Source organism: Manis javanica, chromosome 5 (genome assembly GCF_040802235.1).
Source record: "Manis javanica isolate MJ-LG chromosome 5, MJ_LKY, whole genome shotgun sequence".
NCBI lineage: Eukaryota > Metazoa > Chordata > Mammalia > Pholidota > Manidae > Manis > Manis javanica.
Window position 1 is genome coordinate 561,691 of NC_133160.1, and position 15,526 is coordinate 577,216.

A 15,526-nucleotide genomic window follows, 5' to 3' on the forward strand; every position below is an offset into this window, starting at 1 on the left:
CCAAGGCCCTTCCACGGTCCCAAGGTCAAGACTCTTCAGAATGACTGCAGGTGCTACTGGCCTTCCTCTTCCCTCGCTGCTCTGAGGGGGCTTTTCCGGAGGCATGGTGGCATCACTGCGACTGGCAGGCTGGCCCATGGAGAGTGTGCGTGTGTCCTCACACTTCTAAAGATGGCCAGATTTAACTTGTGACTCGTAAAGGCGCAGAGAGAGCCCACACATGCATGCTTGGGGGGTCCTGGGACCAGGTGGGGAGCCTGCCCTGGGAGGTCCCCTCAGTGGCACTGCCGCCTGAGCAAGGCGCCAGGCTCCTGCTTGGGGTGATGTCCTGTGGCCTGGGAGCCAGCTAGGAGTGGAAGACGGCACAGCCTCATCCAGGGCTTGGGGGCGCAGGAGGCCTGCCTGCACCACAGGGAGGAGTGTGGGGCGCCTCAGCTCCCTACGGGATTGCAATAGAGGGCATGCGTGGAGAGGCACCCTGCCTGCAGAAAAGGGGCTTCCAGCGGGGTCCCTGGCACTCCAGCACCTGGGCCAGGGCAAGAGGACCCTGACTTCATGGTACTCCTCTAGAGCATCAAACCGTGCCAGTGGAGTGGTGTGGCATGTGCCCAGCGTGGGAGGGCTGCTTTGCCGGGCGTGCCCTGGCCCCTGCGGCCCTGGGCTGGGCAATGCCAGGAGAACAGCGCTGGGGGAGGGGAGAAAGTGGCCAGAGAGGGTGAGGCCTTCGGTGGATCTTCGGTGATCCTCCGTGGGCCCCAGCCACTGGGACGGCACAGCACCCCTGGGCCCCGGCTCTTTGACGCCTGACAGCGTATTGAAGAGGGCACGCAGACATGGGTGCCCGGAGGACCCTGCTGCTCCCCAGGGTGGTCGCAGGTCCTCTGGGACGGAGCGTGAGGGGCTGCTGCTAGCATGCTCCTAGGCATCAGTGCTGAGCCCAGGCCTGCATGCCGGCATAGGGACCTGAGGGCCAGGGCTGTGGGGCAGCTTGAGGCCCAGGTGCCATCTCTGAGGGGGTGGGGCGGGGCCCAGTGTCCCAGCCCTCCCCTGTGGTGTCATCTCTGGGGTGCCCCACCCAGCTGGGTGCAGGCAGGGTGTGCCCCTCTGCAGAGCGGTGCCTCTGCCTGGCGTCTCGCTCAGCTTCCCTCCGACCTGAGGCCTCCACCCACCTCCCAGCAGCCCTGCGGCCTCTTGCCACCCCCAGGACCAGAGGCCTGAATTCTTGACTCTGTTTGGAATGTGGTGACACTCTGTGCCCTGGAACCACATGAATCCAGTGTTTTCTTTTGGCCAGGTATCTGTTTGGTGAAGCTAATCACTGCCATTGGGCGTTTCCCTGTTTTCATTTACTTCCTGGTCGGCTGGACCAGCTGACTTCTTAGATGAGTTACAGTCTCCCTAAGATGGTGAATTTGTTTGACATTTCTTTTTTTTTTTAATTTTTTATTAAGGTATGATTGACATACACTCTTATGAAGGTTTCACATGAAAAAACAATGTGGTTACTACATTTACCCATATTATCAAGTCCCCACCCATACCCCAGGGCAGTCACTGTCCATCCGATGCCACAGATCCACTATGTCCTTTCTCTGTGCTACACTGTCTTCCCTGTGACCCCCCTGACACCATGTGCAGTAAACATAATACCCCTCAATCCCCTTCTCCCTCCCTCCCCACCCACTCTCCCACACCCCTCCCCTTTGGTAACCACTAGTTCATTCTTGGAGTCTGTGAGTCTGCTGTCATTTTGTTCCTTCAGTTTTGCTTCGTTATTATACTCCACAAATGAGGGAAATCACTTGGCATTTGTCTTTCTCCACCTGGCTTATTTCACTGAGCATAATGTCCTCCAGCGCCATCCATGTTGTTGCAAATGGTAGGATTTGTTTCTTTCTTATGGCTGAATAGTACTCCATCGTGTATATGTACCACATCTTCTTTATCCATTCATCTACTGATGGACACTTAGGTTGCTTTCATATCTTGGCTATTGTAAAAAGAGCTGTGACAAACATAGGGGTGCATATGTCTTTTTGAATCTGAGAAGTTGTATTCTTAGGATAAATTCCAAGGAGTGGGATTCCCGGGTCAAATGGTATTTCTATTTTGAGCTTTTTGAGGAACCTCCATACTGCTTTCCACAGTGGTTGAACTAGTTTACATTCCCACCAGCAGTGTAGGAGGGTTCCCCTTTCTCCACATCCTCACCAGCATTTGTTGTTGTTTGTCTTTCCGATGCTGCCCATCCTTACTGGTGTGAGGTGATATCTCATTGTGGTTTTAATTTGCATTTCCCTGATGATTAGTGACATGGAGCATCTTTTCATGTGCCTGTTGACCATCTGAATTTCTTCTTTGAAGAACTGTCTCTTCATATCCTCCGCCCATTTGTTAATTGGGTTATTTGCTTTTTGGGTGTTGAGGCGTGTAAGTTCTTTATATATTTTGGATGTTAACTCCTTGTCGGATATGTCATTTACAAATATATTCTCCCATACTGTAGGATGCCTTTTTGTTCTGTTGATGGTGTCCTTTGCCGTACAGAAACTTTTTAGTTTGATGTAGTCCCCTGAGTTCATTTTTGCTTTTGTTTCCCTTTCTCGAGGAGATGCGTTCAGGAAGAAGTTGCTCATGCTTATATTCCGGAGATGTTTGCCTATGTTGTCTTCTAAGAGTTTTTTTTTTTTCTGAGAGGGCATCTCTTATATTTATTGATCAAATGGTTGTTAACAACAATAAAATTCTGTATAGGGGACTCAATGCACAATCATTAATCAACCCCAAGCCTAATTCTCAACAGTCTCCAATCTTCTGAAGCATAACAAACAAGTTCTTACATAGTGAATAAGTTCTTACATGGTGAACAGTACAAGGGCCGTCATCACAGAAACTTTCGGTTTTGATCACGCATCATGAACTGTAAACAATCAAGTCAGATATGATTATTTGTTTGATTTTTATACTCAATTTATATGCGAATCCCACATTTCTCCCTTATTATTATTATTATTATTTTTTTAATAAAATGCTGAAGTGGTAGGTAGATGCAAGATAAAGGTAGAAAACATAGTTTAATGTTGTAAGAGAGCAAATGTAGATGATCAGGTGTGTGCCTGTAGACTAAGTGTTAATCCAATCTAGACAAGGGCAATAAAACATCCACGGATGCAGAAGATTTCTCTCAAAACAGGGGGGTGAGGTTCTGAGCCTCACCTCTGTTGATCCCCAATTTCTTACCTGATGGCCCCCCTGCGACTGTGCCTGTCTTAGGTTGTTCCCCCCTTGGGGAATCTTACCCGTCTCTGGCTAACCAGTCATCTTCCGGGGCCATACAGGGAAATGTAAAGTTGGTAAGTGAGAGAGAAGCAATATTGTTTGAAAAGGTTAGCTTTTTACTTCTTTGCAGATTTATGCCATGTGGCCTCTATGCCCAGCATTTGTCTTGAGGTATCTTTACCACTTGGAAGAATTATGATACTCGGTAAATTCGATATGAGGCACGAATTCTACTAAAGGGTTGTAATTAGGAAGGAAGAAGAAAAGCTATAGAGGTAGCAGATGGAAGAAAACATGGGAAGATTGATTATTTCTTTGACATATCTTCTTGTAGAAAAACATAAGCATGTATAGGGTTTAACAAACTACTAATTATATTGCGTACACACATTAACAGAATAGGAATACAGCTACATAACCAAAGCAGACCTACAATTACCAGCCATATCCAGTGAAACCAAGAAAACCAGTTAGGTACCCTAGGCATTTGTGAAAACTTATCAATGATATGATGGATATTGTCTAACTGAATTTGAATAGTTTGAGAAAAATCAGACAGATTAAAACAACACATTCCTGGGAGCTATTCACATCCCATATGTTCTTTTAATAGTAGATAGTCTATAGTCACACGATTTTGGAGCACTGCAACTTGCACTTCTCCTAATTCTTGGTTGAGTTCCGACAGTATAGATCCAGTCAAATTTGTTGTTTTACTGTGTGCACAGGCCAGCTTAGATATCTCCTCCATTCCAATGGCAAGTCCAGGAACTGGTGGGATGAATGCAGCTACAACTGCAGCATCGCCTTGATCTTTGTTGAAGTTTTTTGATGATCATCTTCTGGAATGACTCTTCCAGAGGATGTTGATGTTGGAAGTTCTTCTTCATATCATATCTTAATTCGTTTTCTGGGTAGCCAAATTAGGCTTTGATCCTCTGTATAAACACAAACAAACCCCTGCCCACACTTTGATATGCCCATTATAGCATTGTGAAGAACCTATTGGAGATCACCACACAGGAACTGCTTTTTTTTTTTTTAAGAGAAAGGAATATTATCAGAAAAATGTACTTCCATAGCTGATCATCTGACACCCTTTAAATGATCAAAATTAAGGATATGTAAAGCATGCATTAATTGTTGAATTGCAGTTAGTTTTATCCTATCAGGGAGTAATCCCCCTTTTCTTTCTCTCTTTTTTTTTGTTATCATTAATCTACACTTACATGAAGAATATTATGTTTACGAGGCTCTCCCCTACACCAAGTCTTCCCCCACAAACCCCATTACAGTCACTGTCCATCAGCATAGTAAGATGTTATACAATCACTACTTGTCTTCTCTGTGTTGCACAGCCTTCCCCTTTCCCTCACCCCCACATTATACATGCTAATCATAATACCCTCTTTCTTCTTCCCCCACCTTATCCCTCCCTCCCCCCCATCCTCCCCAGTCCCTTCCCCTTTGGTAACCATTAGTCCATTCTTGGGTTCTGTGAGTCTGCTGCTGTTTTGTTCCTTCAGTTTTTCTTTGTTCTTATACTCCACACATGAGTGAAATCATTTGGTACTTGTCTTTCTCTGCCTAGCTTATTTCACTGAGCATAATACCCTCTAGCTCCATCCATGTTGTTGCAAATGATAGGATTTGTTTTCTTCTTATGGCTGAATAATATTCCATTGTGTACATGTACCACCTCTTCTTTATCCATTCATCTACTGATGGACACTTAGGTTGCTTCCAATTCTTGGCTATTGTAAATAATGCCAGAATAAACATACAGGTGCATCTGTCTTTTTCAAACTAGGCTGCTGCATTCTTAGGGTAAATTCCTAGGAGTGGAATTCCTGGGTCAAATGGTATTTCTATTTTGAGCATTTTGACGAACCTCCATACTGCTTTCCACAATGGTTGAACTAATTTACATTCCCACCAGCAGTGTAGGAGGGTTCCCCTTTCTCCACAGCCTCGCCAACATTTATTGTTGTTTGTCTTTTGGATGGCAGCCATCCTTACTGGTGTGAGGTGATATCTCATTGTGGTTTTAATTTGCATTTCTCTGATAACTAGCGAAATGGAGCACCTTTTCATGCATCTGTTGGCCATCTGAATTTCTTTTTTGGAGAACTGTCTGTTCAGTTCCTCTGCCCATTTTTTAATTGGATTATTTGTTTTTTGTTTGTTGAGGTGGGTGAGCTCTTTATATATTTTGGATGTCAAGCCTTTATCAGATCTGTCATTTACGAAAATATTCTCCCATACTGTAGGGTACCTTTTTGTTCTATTGATGATGTCTTTTGCTGTACAGAAGCTTTTCAGCTTAATATAGTCCCACTTGTTCATTTTTGCTTTTGTTTTCCTTGCCCAGGGAGATACGTTCAAGAAGAGGTCACTCATATTTATGTCTAAGAGATTTTTGCCTATGTCTTTTTCTAAGAGTTTTATGGTTTCATGACTTACATTCAGGTCTTTGATTCATTTCAAATTTACTTTTGTGTGTGGGGTTAGACAATAATCTAGTTTCATTCTCTTGCATGTAGCTGTGCAGTTTTGCCAACACCAGCTGTTGAAGAGACTGTCATTTCCCCATTGTATGTCCATGGCTCCTTTATCGTATATTAATTGAACATATATGCTTGGGTTTATATTAGGACTCTCTAGTCTGTTCCACTGGTCTGTGGCTCTGTTCTTGTGCCAGTACCAAATTGTCTTGATTACTGTGGCTTTGTAGTAGAGCTTGAAGTTGGGGAGCATAACCCCCCCCACTCTCAGCTTTATTCTTTCTTCTCAGGATTGCTTTGGCTATTCAGGGTCTTTTGTGGTTCCATATGAATTTTAGGATGATTTTCTCTAGTTGGTTGAAGAATGCTGTTGGTATTTTGATAGGGTTTGCATTGAATCTGTAGATTGCTTTAAGCAGGATGGCCATTTTGGCAATATTAATTCTTCCTATCCATGAGCATGGGATGTGTTTCCATTTATTGGTGTCTTCTTTAATTTCTCTCATGAGTGTCTTGTAGTTTTCAGGGTATAGGTCTTTCAGTTCCTTGGTTAGGTTTATTCCTAGGTATTTTATTCTTTTCGATGCAACTGTGAATGGAATGTTTTCCTGATTTCTCTTTCTGCTAGTTCATCGTTAGTATATAGGAATGCAACAGATTTCTGTGTATTTATTTTGTATCCTGCAACTTTGCTGAATTCAGATATTAGATCCAGTAGTTTTGGAGTGGATTCTTTAGGGTTTTTTATGTACAATATCATGTCATCTGCAAACAGGGACAGTTTGGCTTCTTCCTTGCCAATCTGGATGCCTTTTATTTATTTGTGTTGTCTGATTGCCGTGGCTGGACCTCCAGTACTATGTTGAATAGAAGTGGGGAGAGTGGGCATCCCTATCTTGTTCCTGATCTTAAAGGAAAAGCTTTCAGCTTCTCATTGTTAAGTATGATGTTGGCTGTGGGTTTGTCATCTATGGCTTTTATTATGTTGAGGTACTTGCCCTCTATACCCATTTTGTTAAGAGTTTTTATCATGAATGGATGTTGAATTTTGTCAGATGCTTTTTCAGCATCTGTGGAGATGATCATGTGGTTTTTGTCCTTTTTGTTGATGTGGTGGATGATGTTGATGGATTTTCGAATGTTGTACCATCCTTGATCCTTGGAATAAATCCTACTTGATCATGATGGATGATCTTTTTGCTGTATTTTTGTATTTGGTTTGCTAATATTTTGTTGAGTATTTTTGCATCTATGTTCATCAGGGATATTGGTCTGTAATTTTCTTTTTTTGTGGTGTCTTTGCCTGGTTTTGGTATTAGGGTGATGCTGGCCTCATAGAATGAGTTTGGGAGTATTCCCTCCTCTTCTACTTTTTGGAAAACTTTAGGGAGGATGGGTATTAGGTCTTCACTAAATGTTTGATAAAATTCAGTGGTGAAGCCATCTGGTCCAGGGGTTTTGTTCTTAGGTAGTTTTTTGACTACTGATTCAATTTTATTGCTGGTAATTGGTCTGTTCAGATTTTCTGTTTCTTCATTGGTCAGCCTTGAAAGGTTGTATTTTATAGAAAGTGGTCCATTTCTTCTAGGTTGTCCAGTTTTTTAGCATATAATTTTTCATAGTATTCTCTAATAATTCTTTTTTTATTTCTGTGATGTCCGTAGTGATTTTTCCTTTCTCATTTCTGATTCTGTTTATGTGTGTAGACTCTCTTTTTTTCTTGATAAGTCTGGCTAGGGGTTTATCTATTTTGTTTATTTTCTCGAAGAACCAGCTCTTGCTTTTGTTGATTCTTTCTATTGTTTTATTCTTCTTGATTTTATTTATTTCTGCTCTAATCTTTATTATGTCCCTCCTTCTACAGACTTTGGGCCTCATTTGTTCTTCTTTCTCTAGTTTCATTAATTGTGAGTTTAGACTGCTTATATGGGATTGTTCTTCTTTCCTGAGGTAGGCCTGTATTGCAATATACTTCCCTCTTAGCATGGTCTTTGCTGCGTCCCACAGATTTTGTGGTGTTGAATTATTATTGTCATTTGTCTCCATATATTGCTTGATCTCTGTTTTTATTTGGTCATTGATCTATTGGTTATTTAGGAGCATGTTGTGAAGCCTCCATGTGTTTGTGGGATTTTTCATTTTCTTTGCATAATTTATTTCTAGTTTCATACCTTTGTGGTCTGAGAAACTGGTTGGTACAATTTCAATCTTTTTGAATTTACAGAGGCTCTTTTTGTGGCCGAGTATATGATCTATTCTTGAAAATGTTCCATGTGCACTTGAGAAGAATGTGTATCCTGTTGCTTTTGGATGTAGAGTTCTGTGGATGTCTATTAGGTCCATCTGTTCTAGTGTGTTGTTCAGTGCCTGTGTGTCCTTACTTATTTTCTGTCTGGTGGATCTGTCCTTTGGAGTGAGTGGTGTGTTGAAGTCTCCTAGAATGAATGCATTGCATTCTATTTCCCCTTTTAATTCAGTTAGTATTTATTTCACATATGTAGGTGCTCCTGTGCTGGGAGTATAGATATTTATAATGGTTATGTCTTCTTATTGGATTGACCCCTTTATCATTATGTAATGTCCTTCTTTGTCTCTTATGACTTTCTTTGTTTTGAAGTCTATTTTGTCTGATACAAGTACTGCAAGTCCTGCTTTTCTCTCTCTATTAGTTGCATGAAATATCTTTTTCCATCCCTGCACTTTTAGTCTGCATATGTTTCTGGGTTTAAAATGAGTCTCTTGTAGGCACCATACAGACGGGTCTTGTTTTTTATCCATTCAGTGACTCTATGTCTTTTGATTGGTGCATTCAGTCCATTTACATTTAGGGTGGTTATCGGTAGGTATGTACTTATTGCCATTTCAGGCTTTAGATTCGTGGTTACCAAAGGTTCCAGGTTATTTTCCTTACTATCTAAGAGTCTAACTTAACTCACTTAGTATGCTGTTGCAAACACAATCTAAAGGTTCTTTTCTTTTTCTCCTCCTTTTTCTTCCTTCTCCATTCTTTATATATTAGGTATCATATTCTGTACTCTTTGTCTATCCCTTGATTGACTTTGGGGGTAGTTAATTTAATTTTTCATTTGCTTAGTAATTAGCTGTTCTACTTTCTTTACTGTGGTTTTATTACCTCTGGTGACAGCTATTAAACCTTAGAAATACTTCCATCTATAGCAGTCCCTCCAAAATAGACTATAGAGATGGTTTGTGGGAGGTAAATTCTCTCAGCTTTTGCTTATCTGGAAATTGTTTAATCCCTCCTTCAAATTTAAATGATAATCTTGCCGGATAAAGTAATCTTGGTTCCAGGCCCTTCTGCTTCATGACATTAAATACATCATGCCACTCCCTTGTGGCCTGTAAGGTTTCTGCTGAGAAGTCTTATGTTAGTCTGATGGACTTTCCCTTGTATGTGATCTTATTTCTGCCTCTGGCTGCTTTTAACAGTCTGTCCTTATCCTTGGTCTTTCCCATTTTAATTACTACGTGTCTTGGTGTTGTCTTCCTTGGGTCCCTTGTGTTGGGAGATCTGTGGATCTCCATGGCCTGAGAGATTATGTCCTTCTCCAGACTGGGGAATTTTTCAGCAACTACCTCCTCAAAGACACTTTCTATCCCTTTTTCTCTCTTCTTCTTCTTCTGGTATCCCTATAATGCGAATATTGTTCCACTTGGATTGGTCACACAGTTCTCTTAATATTCTTTCATTCTTAGAGATCCTTTTTTCTCTCTGTGCCTCAGCTTCTTTATATTCCTCTTCTCTGGTTTCTATTTCATTTATTGTCTCCTCCACTGTGTTCAACCTGCTTTTAATTCCCTCCATCGTGCTCTTCAGCAATTGGATCTCTGACCAGAATTCATTCCTGAGTTCTTGGATATCTTTTTGTACCTCCATTAGCATGTTAATGATTTTTATTTTGAACTCCCCTTCAGGAAGAGTCATAAGGTCCATGTCATTCAACTCTTACTCAGGAGTTGTATTAATTTTACTCTGGACAAGGTTCCTTTGGCCTTTCATGTTTGTATATGGCGCCCTCTAGTGCCCAGAAGCTCTACCCTCTGGAGCTGCTCAGCCCCTGAAGCAATGTTGGGGGTCACAGGGGAGCGGTACTGGTGCCTGGGGGGAGGAAAGAGCTGTTTCCTGTTTCCCGGCCGCTATGCCTGCCTCCACTGCCTGAAGCGTGGGCCGAGCACACAGGTATAGGCCTCTATGCATTGCATTGGTAGTTACTGTAGACAGATCTTCCCTCTGGCTGGCCTAATGCCAGGGTAGGGTTTGCCGGTTTGCGAGTCAGGTGGAGCTGGCTGGGAGAAAGGCACAGTAGGCTGCCTATCATGGTGGGGGTCCTTGGAGCTGTGTAGCCAGCCAGGGAGCTGGAGCACCTGAAGATCGTGAAAGCTCCCAACCTGCTGGGCAGAGTGCACCCGGACAATTTGGCGCACCCGTCCTTTCTCCTGAGCGGCAAGCTCTGTGGAAGCCTTTAGCAGCTCTCTCGCTGTTAAGAAGTCTTTCAGACCGCCCACCTTTCTTTTGTCCCAGAGCAGCCAGATATGGATCCCTGCTTTCCACAAGCGGCTGGAATCTCAGTCTCTCCAGGAATTCTAGCCATCTCAGGTTTCCAATCCCCTAATCACGAGAGTATCATGAAAGCACCATGAAATGTAGATCTGTGCTTCCAGAGAAGATCTGCAGAGTTAGGTGTTCAGCAGCCCCAGGCCTCCACCCCCCTCCCTGCTCCGTTTCTCTCCCTCCCGCCGGTGAGCTGGGGTGGGGGAAGGGCTTGGGTCCCACGGAGCCACAGCTCTGGTACGTTACCCTGTTCGTGAGGTCTGCTCTTTTCTCCAGGTGTGTGCAGTCTGGCGTTGTGTAGCCAGCAGGGAGCTGGAGCACTTGAAGATCGTGAAAGCTCCCAACCTGCTGGGCAGAGTGCACCCGGGCATTTTGTCTACCTGTCCTTTCTCCTGAGCAGTGAGCTCTGTGCAATCCTTGCCCCTTTAGCAGCCCTTTTGCTAAGGGCTTCCTTGTTAGAAAGTCCTCTTTCCTGTTGCTCTTTCAGGATTAGCTGTATTAATTATATTTTCATATTATATGTGGTTTTAGGAGGAAGCCTCTGTCTCATCTCTCATGCCGTCATCTTTAATCCTCTGTTCTGTTTGACATTTCTTAGACTTAAAATTGTATTATTTTTGTGTTTTACTGGTTTATTAATATTTGTTAATATTTATTTTTGTATCAGTTCCAGATTCACAGCAACATCAAGAGGGAGGCATGGAGATTGCCATACACCCCCAACACGTGCACAGCCTCCCCACTGTCCACACCCCCACCAGATGGCAAGTTCGTCACAGCTGAGCCTCCCCTGGAGCCCACAGGTCACCTTAGGGTCACCCTCGGGGCTATGCTCTCTGTGGGCACGGGAAACGCACGATGACACCACCATCACAGTGTCACCCATGAGGGTGTCACTGCCCTAAACTCCCCGCATTCCGCCCGCTCACCTCCAACCCCAGCAGCCACTGATGCCTTCATGGTCGGCGTGTCTGGGCCGTTTCCAGGTGTCGTGGGGGTGGCACTGCACAGCACGTGGCTTCCCAGGTGGGCTTCCTTCACCCAGTGATGTGTGCGTAAGCTTCCTCCACGTCTCTTCCCGGCCTGACGGCTCATTTCTTTTCAGCCTCAAATAATATGCCACCATCTGGACAGACCAGTCCATTTATCCATCACCTGCTGGGGACATCTAGGTTGTTTCCAAGTTTGGTCAATTATGAGTAAAGCCGCTGTAAGTGTCCGTGTGCAGGTTTCTTGTGTGGATACAAATTTTCAGATCCTTTGGATAAAAACCAAGGGGTGTGATTGCTGGATCATATGGTGAGAGGCTGTCAGTTTTGTAAGAAACCGCCAACCTGCCTTCCAGTGTGGCCGTGCCTCTTGCACTGGCCCAGCCCGGATGAGAGCTCCCGCCACCTCATGTCCTCGCCCGCATGTGGTGTCGTCAGGGTCCCGGATTTTGGCCAGGCTGATAGCGTGCAGTGTGTCCCTGCTGTTTGCTTTGCGTTTCCCTGGTGACAGGACGTGGAGCGTGTTTTCACATGCTTGTTTGTCACTTGTCTGTCTTCTCTGGTGAGGCATCTGTTAAAATCTTTGGCCCATTTTAAGTCAGGTTGTTTACTTTCTTGTTGGGTTTTAGGAACTCTGTGTATTTTGGATAATGGTCCTTTGTGAGATGTGTGTTTGCAAATATTTTCTCGCAGTCTGAGGCCTGTCTTCCTGTTCTCTTGACAGTGTCTTCCGCAGAGCAGACGTCTTTGATTCACGGAAGCGCAGCTTGTCAGTTCTGCCCTTCGGGGATCACACCTTTGCTGCTGAATCTGAAAAGTCATCACCATATCCAGGACATCTAGGTTTCTCTGTGTTACCGTCTAGTTTTATTGTTTAGCGTCTCACATTTAGGTCTGTGGCCCGCTTGAGTTAACTCTGCGCAGGGTGCAGGGTCTGTGTCTGGGCTCGTTCTCTCCGCATCCAGCGGCTGGAGCACTGTTGGCGGAAGAGACCGTCTTTGCCCCATTAGTTGCCTTTGCTCCTTGTCAAAGGTCAGTTGACTGTGTTTATGCAACGGCCCTCTCTTCCGTTCCACTGACGAGTGTGTCCCTTCTTTCTCCAACACCCGCTGCCCTGGTTCCTGTAGCTTCAGAGCGAGTCTGGAGGTTCGGGTACTGTCAGTCCTCCGGCTTTGTTCTTCTGCTTCCGTGTTCTGGGTCTTTGCCTCCTCTCCCCATGAGCATTAGAACAGCTTGTTGGTGATCCGCACAGTGACCTGCTGGGACTCTGGTGGGGGTCGCTTTGACTCTGTAGGTCAAACTGGGAGCTTTATGTATTCTAAGGTTAAGATATTAGCAGGTATATTTATGTGTTAAGATTGATACAGCTTCTTGGTTAGTGCTTTTCAAACAGGTGGAACACATCTTAGTAGGTTGTGAAACCCGCTTAGAAGATGGTGTGTTCTCAGGGCAAACGGGCTATAGCAGGGCAGGATGGGCGGGAAGCTCAGATCGAGGATCGTGCTGCAAAGGTCGTCCCTCGGAAAACTCGAGTTGCAGATCCCAGTGAAGAATTTAGATAAACACTGTTTTTGGTGACGTTCCTCTTTCATTAAGTAGTCTTCCTGCCCCTGCTTGTCTTGTGGGTCTCTTCCCTGTAAAGTCTAGGTTGCCTGAAATCAATGTTGCATTTGTGTATTTTGGGTTGGTGGGTGCCCGGATGTGTTTTCCTTTCATACTTTCACACACTGTGTCCGTGTTTGGGTGTATCTCTAGTCAGGGCAGAACAGTCATATCACCTTCCTCCTTTTAAAGTCCAGCCCGCGGCTCTCAGTCTCTCGATGCTGCTGATGCGCGTGGTCCAGGGCTCTTGTTTGGCTGTCCTTTCGGCTTTGCTTGTGCCTTCGGGGTGGGCTTTTCTTTCCTCCCCAAGTGTGGATGGCTCTTGGCTCTACTCTGTAGGGGCACAGACCCCACGACACCCCTCCCACAGAGTCCACCGTCCCTCCCCTCAGGGTGGGCAGCCTCAGGGACTCACCTGACGACTAGAACGTGGCAGGAGTGGAGAGGCTGGTGGGGAAAGGTGACAGTCTCCACCAGCTGCTCTCTGTCGCAGAACATGGGCTGCCACACTGGAGAGGCCGCTCTGAGAAGGGAATGGATGCTCCAGGAGCCCCTGCACTCCTGCCAGCCCAGGTGCCCTGTGGTCCCTGCGTGAAATCTGGACCCACAGAACTCAGGGGCATAGTAAATGGTCGTTTCATCCCACAGAGCTTTAGGGTCGTTTGTTGTAGTCAATTCACTGGGACATACTGTGTCTTAATAAGCTGGTCCACCAGGGCCACATGTGTACACAGTCCGAGTCCTGTTCACTCTTTGGGACTCAAGGGGCCAGACCTGGGGAGGGGGTGGAGGGGGGGTGGGGGGGCGGCGGGGGCCCACCCCAGTGATTCCCCCCTGCTGGAATGGCTGAGGCCAGACGCTCTTCTGTGTGGGGTCGTGTTCTCACAGGACAGTTTGCCCTGGCCTCGCCTAGGGTGCATGGACATCCAGGCCAGAGTCTATGCGGTCTTCTCTGCCCAGGGTGCCTGCGCCACAAGGCAGGACCTTGTGCTGCCCTGATGTTCCACTAACCTCTCTGATCTGGAACTTCATGCACATGGAGCCACCCATGAAGCACTCTCCTGGGTCTGGTCACTTCCACTCAACATCACGTGTCTGAGATCCCAGCATTGTCATCCTGAGTAGTGGACTGATATCCCAGAATGTGGGTGTCCGGTAGCCTGACATGGGAGTCTGAGGTGTTTCTGGCTTTCGGCCACAGCAGATGCCCAGGCTGTGAACCTGCAGACCCAGGTCTCTGGGCAGTCAGCACCCTGCCTGCACCAGGGGCTTCCCGCCCAGGCTTGTTAAGGATAAAGACACATTTTCATTTCTCTTGGGTAGATCCTAGGAGTGGAATTTCTGGGCCATGAGTGGCTGTTTGTTTAGCTTCGTCAGAAACTACAAGACTGTCTCCCACGGCAGCTGCCCCACGTGCAGTCCCAAGTAGTGGGTGCGCTCCCACCAGCACGGACTAGATCGTTCTGATGGCTCGAATGGGGTCCTGGAGACCGGTGATGCTGATATTACCCATTATGGTTATTGGTATATTTTCCATTATGAAGTGTCTTTAAAATATTTTGTTGGTTTTAAAAATTGGGCTTTTAAAAAATTACTGAGTTTTAAGATTTAAAAAAATCTGCATGCAGTTCTTCATCAGATGTATGTTTTTTGAATATTTTCTTTCAGTCAGTGTCTTTTTTTTCTTACTGCTAGCTTTGGAAGAGCAGAATCTTTTGATATATATGAAATCCAGTTTATCATTTTTTCTTCTACATTGGTGCTTTTCATGTCCTGCCTACATCAAAGCTATGGACATTTCTCCTGTTTTCCTCTCGAACTTTACCACCTAGCTGCTCCAACACGCGCGGGATGGGCTGGCAGTTCACACTTCTCGGCCACCCGTCAGCTGTGCCGGTACTGCGGGTGCAAAGGCTGCCTCTCCCTGCCTTTTAAGAGGACCACTGGGGCAGGCTGGGCTACTCTGGGCTCTCCTGTCGGGCCCATGGCATCCCTCCTGACATTTCCAGGGCCCTCTGTCTAGCACCTCATGCATCCCGGGCCCAGAGGAGTCGCCCTGGCCCCCAGCCAGCCCAGTTCCTGCCGTATAGTGAGCTGCAAGCCGTCAAGGAGGTCCCTTTACCTGGCCAACCCCCTGGGCGGCTGCAGGGCCCAGGCATGCGGTTCAGCTCGAGGCTGGGAGGCGACAGGCCACTGCACACTAAGGGGTGAGGCCCAGAGGCCAGGTATGTGGACTTGAACCTCTGGCCAGGTCTCTGTGTGTCTAGGGAGGAGGTCCTGGCTCCCGAGGACAAGGACGTGCCTTGAGTCCAGCCTGGCCTCAGACAGCCTCTCCCCTCTGCACTGCAGGCTGCCAGACGGGCAGGGGTCTCAGCCAGGAGTGTGGTGCCCACAGGCTGCTTTGCTGGGAGTGTGGGTACACCCTCTACTCGGTGGGAAGTGCCTTCCTGGATGTTGCCCCCCAAGAGGTGCCCAGTTCCTCAGAGGGGGCACCAGAGTGACAGGGCACAGGGCCACTGAGGGATAGTGGCCTCCTCGGGATAGGAACGCCCAGCTCCCTGAATCTCCAGCGAGGAGGG